This window comes from Gossypium hirsutum, chromosome D11, assembly GCF_007990345.1.
Source record: "Gossypium hirsutum isolate 1008001.06 chromosome D11, Gossypium_hirsutum_v2.1, whole genome shotgun sequence".
Lineage (NCBI taxonomy): Eukaryota > Viridiplantae > Streptophyta > Magnoliopsida > Malvales > Malvaceae > Gossypium > Gossypium hirsutum.
Genome location: NC_053447.1, coordinates 68,983,771 through 68,995,615, shown reverse-complemented (window position 1 = coordinate 68,995,615; position 11,845 = coordinate 68,983,771). Strand labels below are relative to the sequence as shown.

Genomic DNA, 11,845 nt, shown 5'->3' with positions numbered 1-11,845 from the left:
AGTTCATGTTATTTGAATAAAGAATGAGGACATAACTATCTTTCATTAATCATTACACCTTTGTAAGAAACAGAGGAAACAGAGAGCAAGTGGGATGTCAAGTTAGGTCTACAATCAAAATAAACCCAAACCAACAAAAAAGTATAGGCTAGATTGTATGTATATATAAAGCTTAAACTTTACGAAAGCTGCTTTCAGTTAATTGTGGGTGAAGTACCTGACTAGGTGCACCATTACCTATCAATTTAATTTATCATCAAGAAAAGTACTTAAGTATCTAGTTTCATATAGGAAGGGATATGCATACAACACCACATGGACAATATTGAAAGCTAATTTGACATATGACCAATACATTATTCTATATATAATTAAATATTTTAAGTAGAAGACCAATAGCTTAGCTCTTCCTTGGTGAGATGTGCGCCATCAATGGAGTCTTCATCACAACGGTGAACTCTTGCTTCTCCTCCAAGCTGATATCATCTCCATCCATGGCTTTCCATTCAAATTTCCAAATCAAATTAGCCACAAAATACTCAAGATGAAGCAATGCCAAGCCTAGTCCAGGGCATATTCTTCTCCCAACTCCAAATGGCATCATCTTAATCTCCCTACTCCCTGTTATATCAAACACTTCCCCCCACCAGCATTGTTAATGAACCTCTCAGGCTTAAATGCCATTGGATCCTCCCACACCTTTGGATCCCACCCCATATCTGCCACCATGAAATTGATAGTTGAATTCTTGGGGATCAAATATCCTCCCAAGACAGTGTCTTCAGTCACACAATGAGGCACCACAAAATGTGCTGGTGGGTGCCTTCTTAGCCCTTCCAAAATCACTGCTCTCAAATAAGGCATCTTTTGTAAATCCTCTTCTTTGATTTCTTCAACACTATCTCCCACAACACCTTTGATTTCAACCAATAATCTATCTTGAATATGAGAGTATTTCACCAAATTTGCCATTACCCACTGTAAAGCAGTGGAGGTTGTATCAGTACCAGCATTGATGAACTCAGAGGCCAAAGTGACTATTTCAGCTTCATCAAGTTTCCTTTTCTCCTCTGGTAATTCCAAATCCAACAAAGTATCAACATATGCCAACACATAATCATCACTTCCCTTGTTACTCAATCTCTCATCTTTAGCTTTCTTTCTTGCTCTTATCAAAGGGATATATGAGTCTTCAAGATCCTTGCGTAGCTTAAACAATTGATCCCATTTCTTACGAAGTAAAATCTTGGTCACTCTAGGCCATAAGTTAAGCACATTGAATCTCCCAAAACCAGTAAACACCCTTCGTTGAAGATCCCCAATCTCTTTAATCTGTTGTTGACTAAGTTTATCACCAAAACACATTAAAACCAACAAAGATAACATAGCATATTGAAACTGAACCAAAACCTCAACTGATTCTCCACTTTTAGCCTTTTCCTGTAAACCATCAAAAAGAATATCCAAAACCCATTTACGAGCATGAGAATACGACTTCACACGCGAGGGATGGAGGATCTCCGAAGTCAAGTTCCGACGAAACAGCCGCCAGTTCGGACCGTAGGAACCGGAACTGATGTTATGTTGGTTGCTGTTCATGATCTTGTTAGCAGGGAGAGATTTGGGTCGGTCCGAAAACAGGGAACCGCTTTGGATTAAAGCTTGGTGAGTAAGGGAGCGGTCGAAGACAAAGATGGAAGGACGAGGACCGATATAGAGAGTGACCATAGGGCCAAGGCTTCGGCTGAAGCGGCGGAGGCTTTGTTCGATTTGAAAGAAGGATTTGCGGACCCATAAGAAGTTGCCGATGATGGGGAAAGTGGAAGGTGATGGTGGAAGAGTGTAGGGCGGTTTTTTGGAAGAGGAGAAAAGGTAGAAGAAAGCTTTGAGAAGAAGAGAAATGGAGATTGTGAAAAGGATAAGGAACCAAGTTTCCATGTTTTGGGGGGTAAAGTGTTAAGTTTCAGAGAGGAGATGATCGAAACTTGGAGCTGTCAGTTTCAAGTTTTATGGCAACGGTGACTCCTCTATTGTCTTGGTTCGTGTTGTGATATTTGAGTTTTTAATGGTAAAAAAACCTCTCTGGTCCCTCTCAATTTGATATTAAGAAAATTGGTCCCTCTCAAAAAAATTAAAGCAAATTGATCCCTGTCAATTTTGAAAGTCAGCAATTAAGGATAATTAATCAAAATATTAATGTTTTTTTTTTGTCAATTGTACTTATATTCTATTCATATAATAACAAATTTAGCCCTCAAAGTTTATATATTTTGTCAATTTGGTTTTAATTTATCAAATTTAGCTCACAATATTTATACATCTTGTCAATTTGGTCCTGATTTAACAAATTTAACCTGTAAAATTTACACATTCTGTCTATATTTAGACAAAATATGTAAATATCGAAGGCTAAATTTGTTATTATACCAATCAAAATTAAGTACAATTGACAAAAAAAACATTATGTTGTGGTTAATTGTTCTTATTTGCTCACATTAAAATGGTCACATTAAAATGGATAAAGGATTAAATTGCTTCAATTTTTTGAGAGGGACCGATTTGTCAATTTCAAAATTTATAGGAACTAAAAAAATGTTTTTTATTGTTTTTAATGCTTTATATATAATATATATATATATATATATTATATTTCTACTAAAATCCAATTTTCAAGGTTTTAATTTTTAAAACTAGATAGATGGATACACCACCAGTTATCAATTTGATTGATTTATCCAGTTTAATAAATAAATTATTAAAAATTAGAGAAAATCAGTGCAACCAATTAATCTAATCATTCGAGAAGTCGGTTCAGCTGTTGAATTGATTCGTAGTTCAATCGATCCGATCCCTTAGTCTAGATCGATACCCTAACATGTTTTCGATCCAACCAATTTGAATTACGAGTTTATTTCTAAAACAATACTTGTTTTAGATCTAATAAAGAAAGATGAAAATGAAAACAGCGTAAAACAACAAAGCAAATGAAAAAAACGAGTAGAATCAAAGTGAATGGGTATTCAATTTAATTTTTTTTGTGTGTGTGAAAGTTCAAAGACTATTATTTGATGAGATTAGATGTAGGAAAATTAGCTGCAAAATTTTTGTAATTTTTTCCTTGTTGTGCAATTGATTTTTTTATATAAATTAATTAATTAATTTTTTTACAATTATTGTTAAGAAAATTTTAAAAATATAAAAATAATTTTTGAACTATAACTCAGGAACCAAATTAGCTATTAATCCTTTGAATTAAGGTGTGATGTTACTTTTTTAATGGAAGTTAATAGCCAAATGACAAAAATATTACAATTTGATAACGTTAGAGACTATTATGCAACTCTTGAAAATTGAGTGACTAAAATGAAATTTTAAATAAAATCCAAGGACAGTTGATATAATTTACCCTTACAATTAACTTAGAAGGCGAAAACCGTGCCACGTATCACTTTAAATTTTAATAGGAAGTGTGTAGAAAAATTAAAAAAGAAACAGTGGGTATGAGTGACGTAGCATGTCAAAAACTTGTTTAAACTGGGATATTATTCCTTAAGATTCATTAATGAAACCTACTAACGAGCAACCATATGAGATGTTTCAACTTTTACTTTATAGGCTTATATTCATATGTGGTCCACATCGGAATGAACATGGTTGGATTTGCCTCGTCCAACCCAAGGATGTGTTTGCAAATTCATTTGGTGCCAAACTTTGAATCATGGAAGAGATTTGTAAGTTGATGACTTAGTAATTAAAATATGATTAAACATTGATTTAAAAATGATAGTTGCAATCTAATTTTCTTGATTTCTACTCGTGTTGTTAATTCTAGATGACAGATAGGTTAACATAAATTCTAGTGGAAGGTGAGTTGAGTACCAATCATTTAGCGATCTAATCGAGAGGTTACCCAAGATTAATTGTAGGTAAAACCCTCCAATTGAAGATCCTGATAATCGAAGGCGAAGCTGGTAAATGTGGTATATCACTTGAAGGAGTTAGGAAAAAGTATTCCACTTGGAGGTGTTGTTGAAGATGTGTAAGAGACAACTATACTTTGCAAGCACTCTGCTTAAATATGGAGACACATCAATGTAACATAGATTATTAATTGCCATTGACCGAAGGTGATCCTTCACCATCTCATTTTATGTATCGAGGTTGTATAAGTAAAATAGTCTCTTATTTTTGTATTATGTTTACTTGCAATCTTATTGTGCATTCCCTTTATTAACTGTTAACTTATATTAGTAAGTTGGTAGTTAGTGAGTTGAGTTAATTAGTTGAAGTCATTCATATGATTTTTCATGGATTCGTTCATTGAAATATTTCGTTGTAATTATTACTTGGCAATGATATTGTGCACTTGTAGTTATCGAGCGATTAGTGGATGTTATTTTTTTTACGTTAAACTACATATTTATTTTTTATGTTAATTTTTATATGCTAGCTGCTGATTAGCAACAACGCTGGTATATGAATCGTTATATTTATGGATTTTTCGCATATGTTTCTTTCATAATAGGGTGTCCAAATTTTCCAATTGTAATTGCAATTGACATGGAATTTTAAACATTTAAACACATAAATAATTGGCATAGATTCAAGGACTTTGTAATTAGTGGCAGAGCCCAAAAATGTTTTTTGGGCGGAATTAATTGTATATTTTTACAATAGTAAAAATGTAATTTCAACATTTAATATTCTATATCTTTATAATTTTTAAAGGATTGAATCAAATTTTTATTAATTTTTTGGGAGCCAACTATCAAAGTGCTATTTTACTATTGCTAATTTAAAAATTTTATAAATTACAAATAGTCTAAATAGAAAATTTTCTATTTTAGGGAACCGGCCCCTGCCAGCCCCAACCAAACCCTAGTTCTGCCACAGTTTGTAATCCATTGACTCTCTGTAGTTAAATAACAGTAACTTCTTTTATAATGCAGAAGATAACACAACTCTATTTTATAACATATTCAACATTTGTTAATAACAATAATAGCATAATATTGGCTAAAATAACACACATATTTACTATAAACATTTAGTAAACACAATAAAACAATATTAACATAATATTGGCAAAAATAACTTATGAAAACCTTAGTAACACTCATAACATAAAAATGGAAGAAAAAGTATTTACATGATAGATCAACTTGTAGTAATTTTGAAAGTAATTGGATTGGGTCGAGGATCAGTAGATTTTGAGTTGAGTTGATTATATTTTTGTATATTAATATTTTAACGATTCAATAATTAAATTTATTGATATAATTATATTTGTCATGTATGCAAATTTTCGAACCGATTTGATATCTTTATCATATTGATTTGAAAAACCGATATTTATGAAAAAAAATTTAAAAATTATATCAAAATGTATAATCAATATGAATTGGATTCCTACCCAGCAAATTATATCCCAATATCAAACCCTTTCTACTAAACTCAACCACGCTTCAAAATGTGGTTGAAGGCTTACAGCAGTAACTGAGCGAACAAATCAAAAGCAACGTGCACCATGCCTTTGACTAAAATCATCAATTTAATCTAATCCTATGTAGCATATTCAAAATAAGTTATGAGGCATACCATTACTCATGACAATCAGTCCAAGTGGCGTTGTTTCATTGGCCATCAGGTTTTTTTTACATGTAATAGAAAATATAAGAGAAACATACTTTTTAAAGTACTAATTTAGAAAACAGACATACTTTACATATCAAATTTCCCAAAAAAAACAAAGGTTAAGTATCAATATTTCAAGTAGAAGACCAATAACTTAACACTTCCTTGGTGAGATGTGGGCCATCAATGGAGTCTTCATCACAATGGTAAACTCCTGCTTCTCCTCCAAGCTGATCTCATCACCATCCATGGCTTTCCATTCAAATTTCCAAATCAAATTAGCCACAAAATACTCAAGATGAAGCAATGCCAAGCCAAGTCCAGGGCATATTCTTCTCCCTACTCCAAATGGCATCATCTTAATCTCCCTACTCCCTGTTATATCAAACACTTCCTCACCAATGAACCTCTCAGGTTTAAACGCCATTGGATCCTCCCACACCTTTGGATCCCACCCCATATCTGCCACCATGAAATTGATATTTGAATTCTTGGGGATCAAATATCCTCCCAAGATAGTGTCTTCTGTCACACAATGAGGCACCACAAAATGTGCTGGTGGGTGCCTTCTTAGCCCTTCCAAAATCACTGCTTTCAAATGAGGCATCTTTTGCAAATCCTCTTCTTTGATATCTTCAACACCATCTCCCACTACCTGTTTGATTTCATCCAACAATCTCTCTTGAATATGAGGGTATTTCACCAAATTTGCCATAACCCATTGCAAAGCAGTGGAGGTTGTATCAGTACCAGCATTGATAAACTCTGAGGCCAAAGTGACCATTTCAGCTTCATCAAGTTTCCTTTTCTCCTCTGGTAATTCCAAATCCAACAAAGTATCAACATATGCCAACACATAATCATCACTTTCCTTATTGCTTAATCTCTCATCTTTACCTTTCTTTCTTGCTCTTAACAAAGGAATCAACACATCTTCACGTTCCTTGCGTAACTGAAACAACTGATCCCACCGCTTACGAAGCAAAATCTTGGTCACTCTAGGCCAAAAATTAAGCACACCGAATCGTCCAAAACCATTAACCGCCCTTCGTTGAAGAGCTTCAATCTCTTTAATCTGTTGTTGACTAAGTTTATCACCAAAGCACATGAAAGCCAACAAACATAACATAGCATATCGAAAATGAGCCAAAACCTCAACTGATTCTCCACTTTTAGCCTTTTGCTGTAAAGCATCAATAAGAATATCCAAAACCCATTTACGAGCATGAGAATACGACTTTATACGCGAAGGATGGAGGATTTCCGAAGTCAAGTTCCGACGAAAGAGCCGCCATGTTGGTCCATAAGAAGCGGAGTTGATGCTATGTTGGTTGCTGGTCAAGATCTTGCTAGTAGGGAGAGCTTTGGGTCGGTCTGAAAACAACGAACCGTTTTGGATTAAAGCTTGGTGAGCAAGAGAACGGTCGAAGACAAAGATGGAAGGACGACGACCGATATAGAGAGTGACTATAGGGCCAAGGCTTCGGCTATGGTGGCGGAGGCTTTGTTCAATATGAAAGAAGGATTTGCGGATCCATAAGAGGTTGCCGATGAAGGGGATATGGGAGGAGGAGATGGAGGAAGAGGGTAGGGAAGCTTTTTGGAAGAGAATAAGAGGTTGAAGAAAGCTTTGAGAAGAAGAGAAATGGAGAAAGTGAGGAGGAAGAGGAACCAAGTTTCCATTTTGGGGGTCCCCGGTAAAAGCTTTAAGTTTCAGAGATGAGAGACGATGGAAATCTCGACTTTGAGTTTGAAGACTTTTATGGCAGCTATGTCTCCGTTTTATCTTCTGTCTTGTCATGGCATTGGATTTTTTGTGAGATTCTTTAGAAGCTTCTTGTGCTTGAATTTTCATGCCATTGAGAAAATTCTTTTTCTATAATAATAATAATAATAATAATAATAATTTAAAATAATTATATATAGAAAGAAGAGAAGAAGTTATATAAAACTGTCAGTTTATCTCTATTTTAGAATAGGTGAATGAAAAATAAGATTTTATTTCATTATTTTTAGTATTTTTAATTATATTTGGATTTTTTAAGAGAAAAAAGCTAAAAGTTTTTAATATGTTATTCTCTTATTAGGAAGGGATAGCGTGAAATTATAATTTCATAATGGAAAGAAATAATATTAAACAAATATATTTTGAAGCAATAATTTCTTGGTAGTTATGATTGATATAGAATAAAAGTTAAAATTATAGGTTAAAATGAAGTTTAGCTACTTGTCCTCCATTTGAGAGGTAGTCTTTCTATTTTTATTAAATAGAAGTTGATTATTTTATTTTTTAGATTTAAAAATATAAGTTTAAGGTTAATACTGTTGGAATTCTTTTATTTAATTTAGATTCATTACAATAACATTTTTCTTATTGCACGGCTATTAAATGAGTATTTGTTCATTGCAAAATATTAAAATAGTGAATTTAATAGAAGTTTAATGGGTTAAGTATCGGACTAAAATTTTTAAATTTGAAAAGTAAATGGACTAAATTTTTAGAAATAAAATTAGAGAGACTACATTTTAAATCTACAAAGAGCATAAAGATTTCTGTATCATATTTTAATCTAAATTCTATTAGGATGATCCTATAAAGATACTTTTTAAGCATCCAATAAAAAATTTATTTCATTTTTTGTTAATTTTTTAAATTATTATCATGTATCAATTTTCCTTAATAATATTTAAGTGTAATTAGTATTGATTAATTAAATAAAATTTAAAGGTTTTTAATTTATTGTATAATGGGTTTAGAATTTTAAAATTTTGAGATTTATGATTTTAGGAAAAAGATTAAATTATGGTTGAGGGTTGGGGTTAATGTTTAAAACTATGTAAAATTTAGGATTTAATAACTAGGGTTTAAGTTTTAGGTTTCAGAATTTTTTTTATAAAAAAGATTAATTTTATTAAATTTTCTTGAGACCTAAGTTATCTTATATCTGAAGTTTTTCTTCATGTTCAAATAGTTCTTTGAACTACATGTTTTATCATCATGTTCTATCCCTTGTTCAAATAACTGTTCGGACAAACCTTCGGACAACAGTTTGGACGTGGCTTTAAGATAGCTCAAATGCGGTATAAAGTTGGTATTTTTTACTTTAACCTTCATGATACGTTACACTATCAGCAAATGACCCTCAGACCATGTCTTATTTTATCCTTAATGATGTTGATCAAATTTGGAGAGAGAGGAAGAAGGATTGACTTTCATCAACTCACACTTTACCTTTGTCATTTTACTTGGAGACCAATCTGGTTGTTTTACTTGGATATGAAGGAAGTTATAAGATAGTTATTGAAGATAAATTCAATTTTTTACTAAGACTTTTAAGGTTATCAAAATATTGTTTAAAATCTCTTCTTTCAACCTATAAGTAGGCTTGCATTACTACATATTGTGGTGTGGTTTGTAGAGTGTCTTTTGTAATCAATTTCTTTGTGTTTTTCACTTGTTGTTTTGTGACACTCTTGTTAAGTATTTTTTGGGAGAGATATTATTGATTGTAAGTGAGGTTTTGGGAGAAATTTGTAACAATTTGAGTTCGACTTTAAGGATGCAATTATCTATTATGAGGGGTTCGACTTTCAGACAAATTGTTAGTGAAAATTATTCCCTAAGCGAGACTTCACAGATATAGGTGGCATCCTCTGCAAACCTCTTTAGCCAATAACGACTATTTTTAGACTTAAGTTTTTAGAATTTTATGGTACTTAGAAATTTATTTAAGAGATTACATATTTATTCATTTATTAAATAGTGTTTGACTATAGATTAAATTGTCAATGTGTAATTTTATATTATTTTTTGAAGGATTCGTATATTTTTTAAAACTTTATCATTCAACTACCTATGTAAAAGAGGCTTGGCTAGTCATATTGGACACAAATAAATAAAATTAAAATTTTATATTTTACTTTGGGTGAAACAAGTTTTCTTTAAAAGTTGAGTGGTATTTTTTTTTTTGAGTTTATTAAGGGTGGGTTTGGATGGGCGATTAGGTGCGGTGCGGTGCGGTGCGTTTAGCTTACTTTTTGTCTCACGCTACAGTACCGGTACAGTATCTAATCTTACCGCCACCGCTATTTTTACATTAACCGCAGGTAAACGCACCGCCCATCCAAACTCATCTTAAGCCTTTCAAGAATATTGATCTTGGGTTCTACATCAATGTTGCCCAACCTACCCCACAATTGTGTTACTTAAAGAAGATAGTTTGACAAGTTTCTTCAACTATGTGAGTTTCATCCGATTCTCATCACATGCATTCCCCTTCTTATCCAACGCAACATTCAACAACCGATAACATAAAAACTATAGGTATGTGCTAATATTCAATTATTGTCTACCCCATTGTAGGGGTGTTCATTCGGTTAACCGACCTGAAATAACATTAACCGAATTAACCGACCTTTCAAAATCTTTAACCGTTAACCGAATCGAATTTTTTTCAAAAAAATTATCCAAACCGAAATTTTATCGGTTAATTCGATCGGTTAACCGAATTAACCGAAAATTATATGTTTTTTATTTTTGGTTAAAAATTAACCAAATTAACCGAATTAGCCGAATTACCCGAATTACACGAATTAACCGAATTACCCGAATTAACCGAATTACCCGAATTAACCGAATTAACCAAATTGAATCACTACATAATTAAATTGTTTTTAGACTTTTAGACTTTAGTTTTAGTCTTAGTTTTAAAATTTTATTTTTATTTATTAAATTATTTGTAATTTAATTTTATGATTGGGTTGGGTTGGGTTGGGTAATTGGGTTGGGTTAAATACTTGGGTTTAGATTGGGTTTAAATGAATAGTGGGCCTATTTATATATTGTAGTTTTATTTATTAATTTTTTCGGTTAACCGAAAAAATTCGGTTAACCGACCGGTTTCGAACCGAATTAACCGTTAACCAAAAAATCAAAAAATAATTAACCGACCCCCGACCGAAAAAATTCGGTTAACCGACCGATTAACCGAATTCGGTCGGTTAACCGAATTTTTTCGGTTTTACCCGAATTTTGCACACCCCTACCCCATTGATTGGAAAGCCAGTTTTTAAACCAATATATTCTAGCATTATAGTTGCTATCCTTCATGGAAAAAAGTATGTTTTTTTGCCTCCATCTTTCTAAGAATGTGACAAACAACTCCAGCATCATTCCAAACTTTATTATTGTAGATGCCTATGATAAATCATTCCTTCTTAAATTATCTTGGATATATCTATTCGACTTTGGAAGATTAAATTATATGAATAATTCAATCTTATTCAAAATGTCATAAATTAATAATTACTTTCTTAAAATATAAAAGAAAATTTCATTATAATAATTTTTAATTGTAACAAAATCTAATAACAAGAAAGGACTTTTTTTTTCTAGGTGGGGAGTGTTTAGTTTTATTTAATAAGATTTTCAATAAAAACAAAAAAGAATAAATGGGTATTTATAGGAGAGGAAAAAGACCTCAACACCCATGGGTGTGGAGTCCTCAGTATTAGGTGGAGTGCACTACACCAAAACAGGTTTATAGTTGCACTTTTAGCGGCTTTTGGATAAAAAACGCCGCTAAAAATAAGCATTCGCGGCGTTTTCTAGAAAGGAACCGCAAAAAAACATAAGCCCAACGATGCCGTTTTCCGAGCTTTCGTGGCTTTAGCGGTGTTTTTAAGAACGCACCGCTAATGCTCAGGGCTGTAGCGACGTTTTTTAAAAAGCGTCGCTAATGCTCAAGGCTTTAGCGGCGATTTTGATAAAGCGCCGCTAATGCTAAGGGATTTAGAATAATTTAAAATATTTGTTAAAAAAGGAAAAATTAAAATAGTATTATTTAAAATACTTTGAGGCGCATCTTGTAAAACGTTGCAAAAATTTTGAGCAAAACAGCTCTGTTTTATTATTCCATTTTATTGCTTTAGTGGCGCTTTTCAAAAAACGCAGCAGTAGATTAGGCTTTAGCGGCGCTTACATAAAAACGTCGCTATAAAACTCGAATTTGTGGCGTTTCTTGCCGTTTTTTCAGTATGTTACTTTAGTGGCGCTTTTTAATAAACGCTACAATAGATCATCTACATGCAATAAATATTCCATCAATTTGATTATTTTGGCATCAACATTCATTAATGTCGAGAATTGTGGAATATATTTTGATAATTACAATAATCCTAACAATTAGGGATACTGTTTATTCATAGATTT

The 11,845-nt window shown here is 32.5% G+C and overlaps 2 pseudogenes; both read right to left on the bottom strand.

Moving 5' to 3' along the window:
* Positions 1 to 202: 202 nt before the first annotated feature.
* On the bottom strand, positions 203 to 2,248 carry LOC107963399 (cytochrome P450 89A2-like; annotated as a pseudogene).
* A 3,365-nt stretch (positions 2,249 to 5,613) lies between these two features.
* On the bottom strand, positions 5,614 to 7,446 carry LOC107963389 (cytochrome P450 89A2-like; annotated as a pseudogene).
* Between the last annotated feature and the right edge of the window lie 4,399 nt (positions 7,447 to 11,845).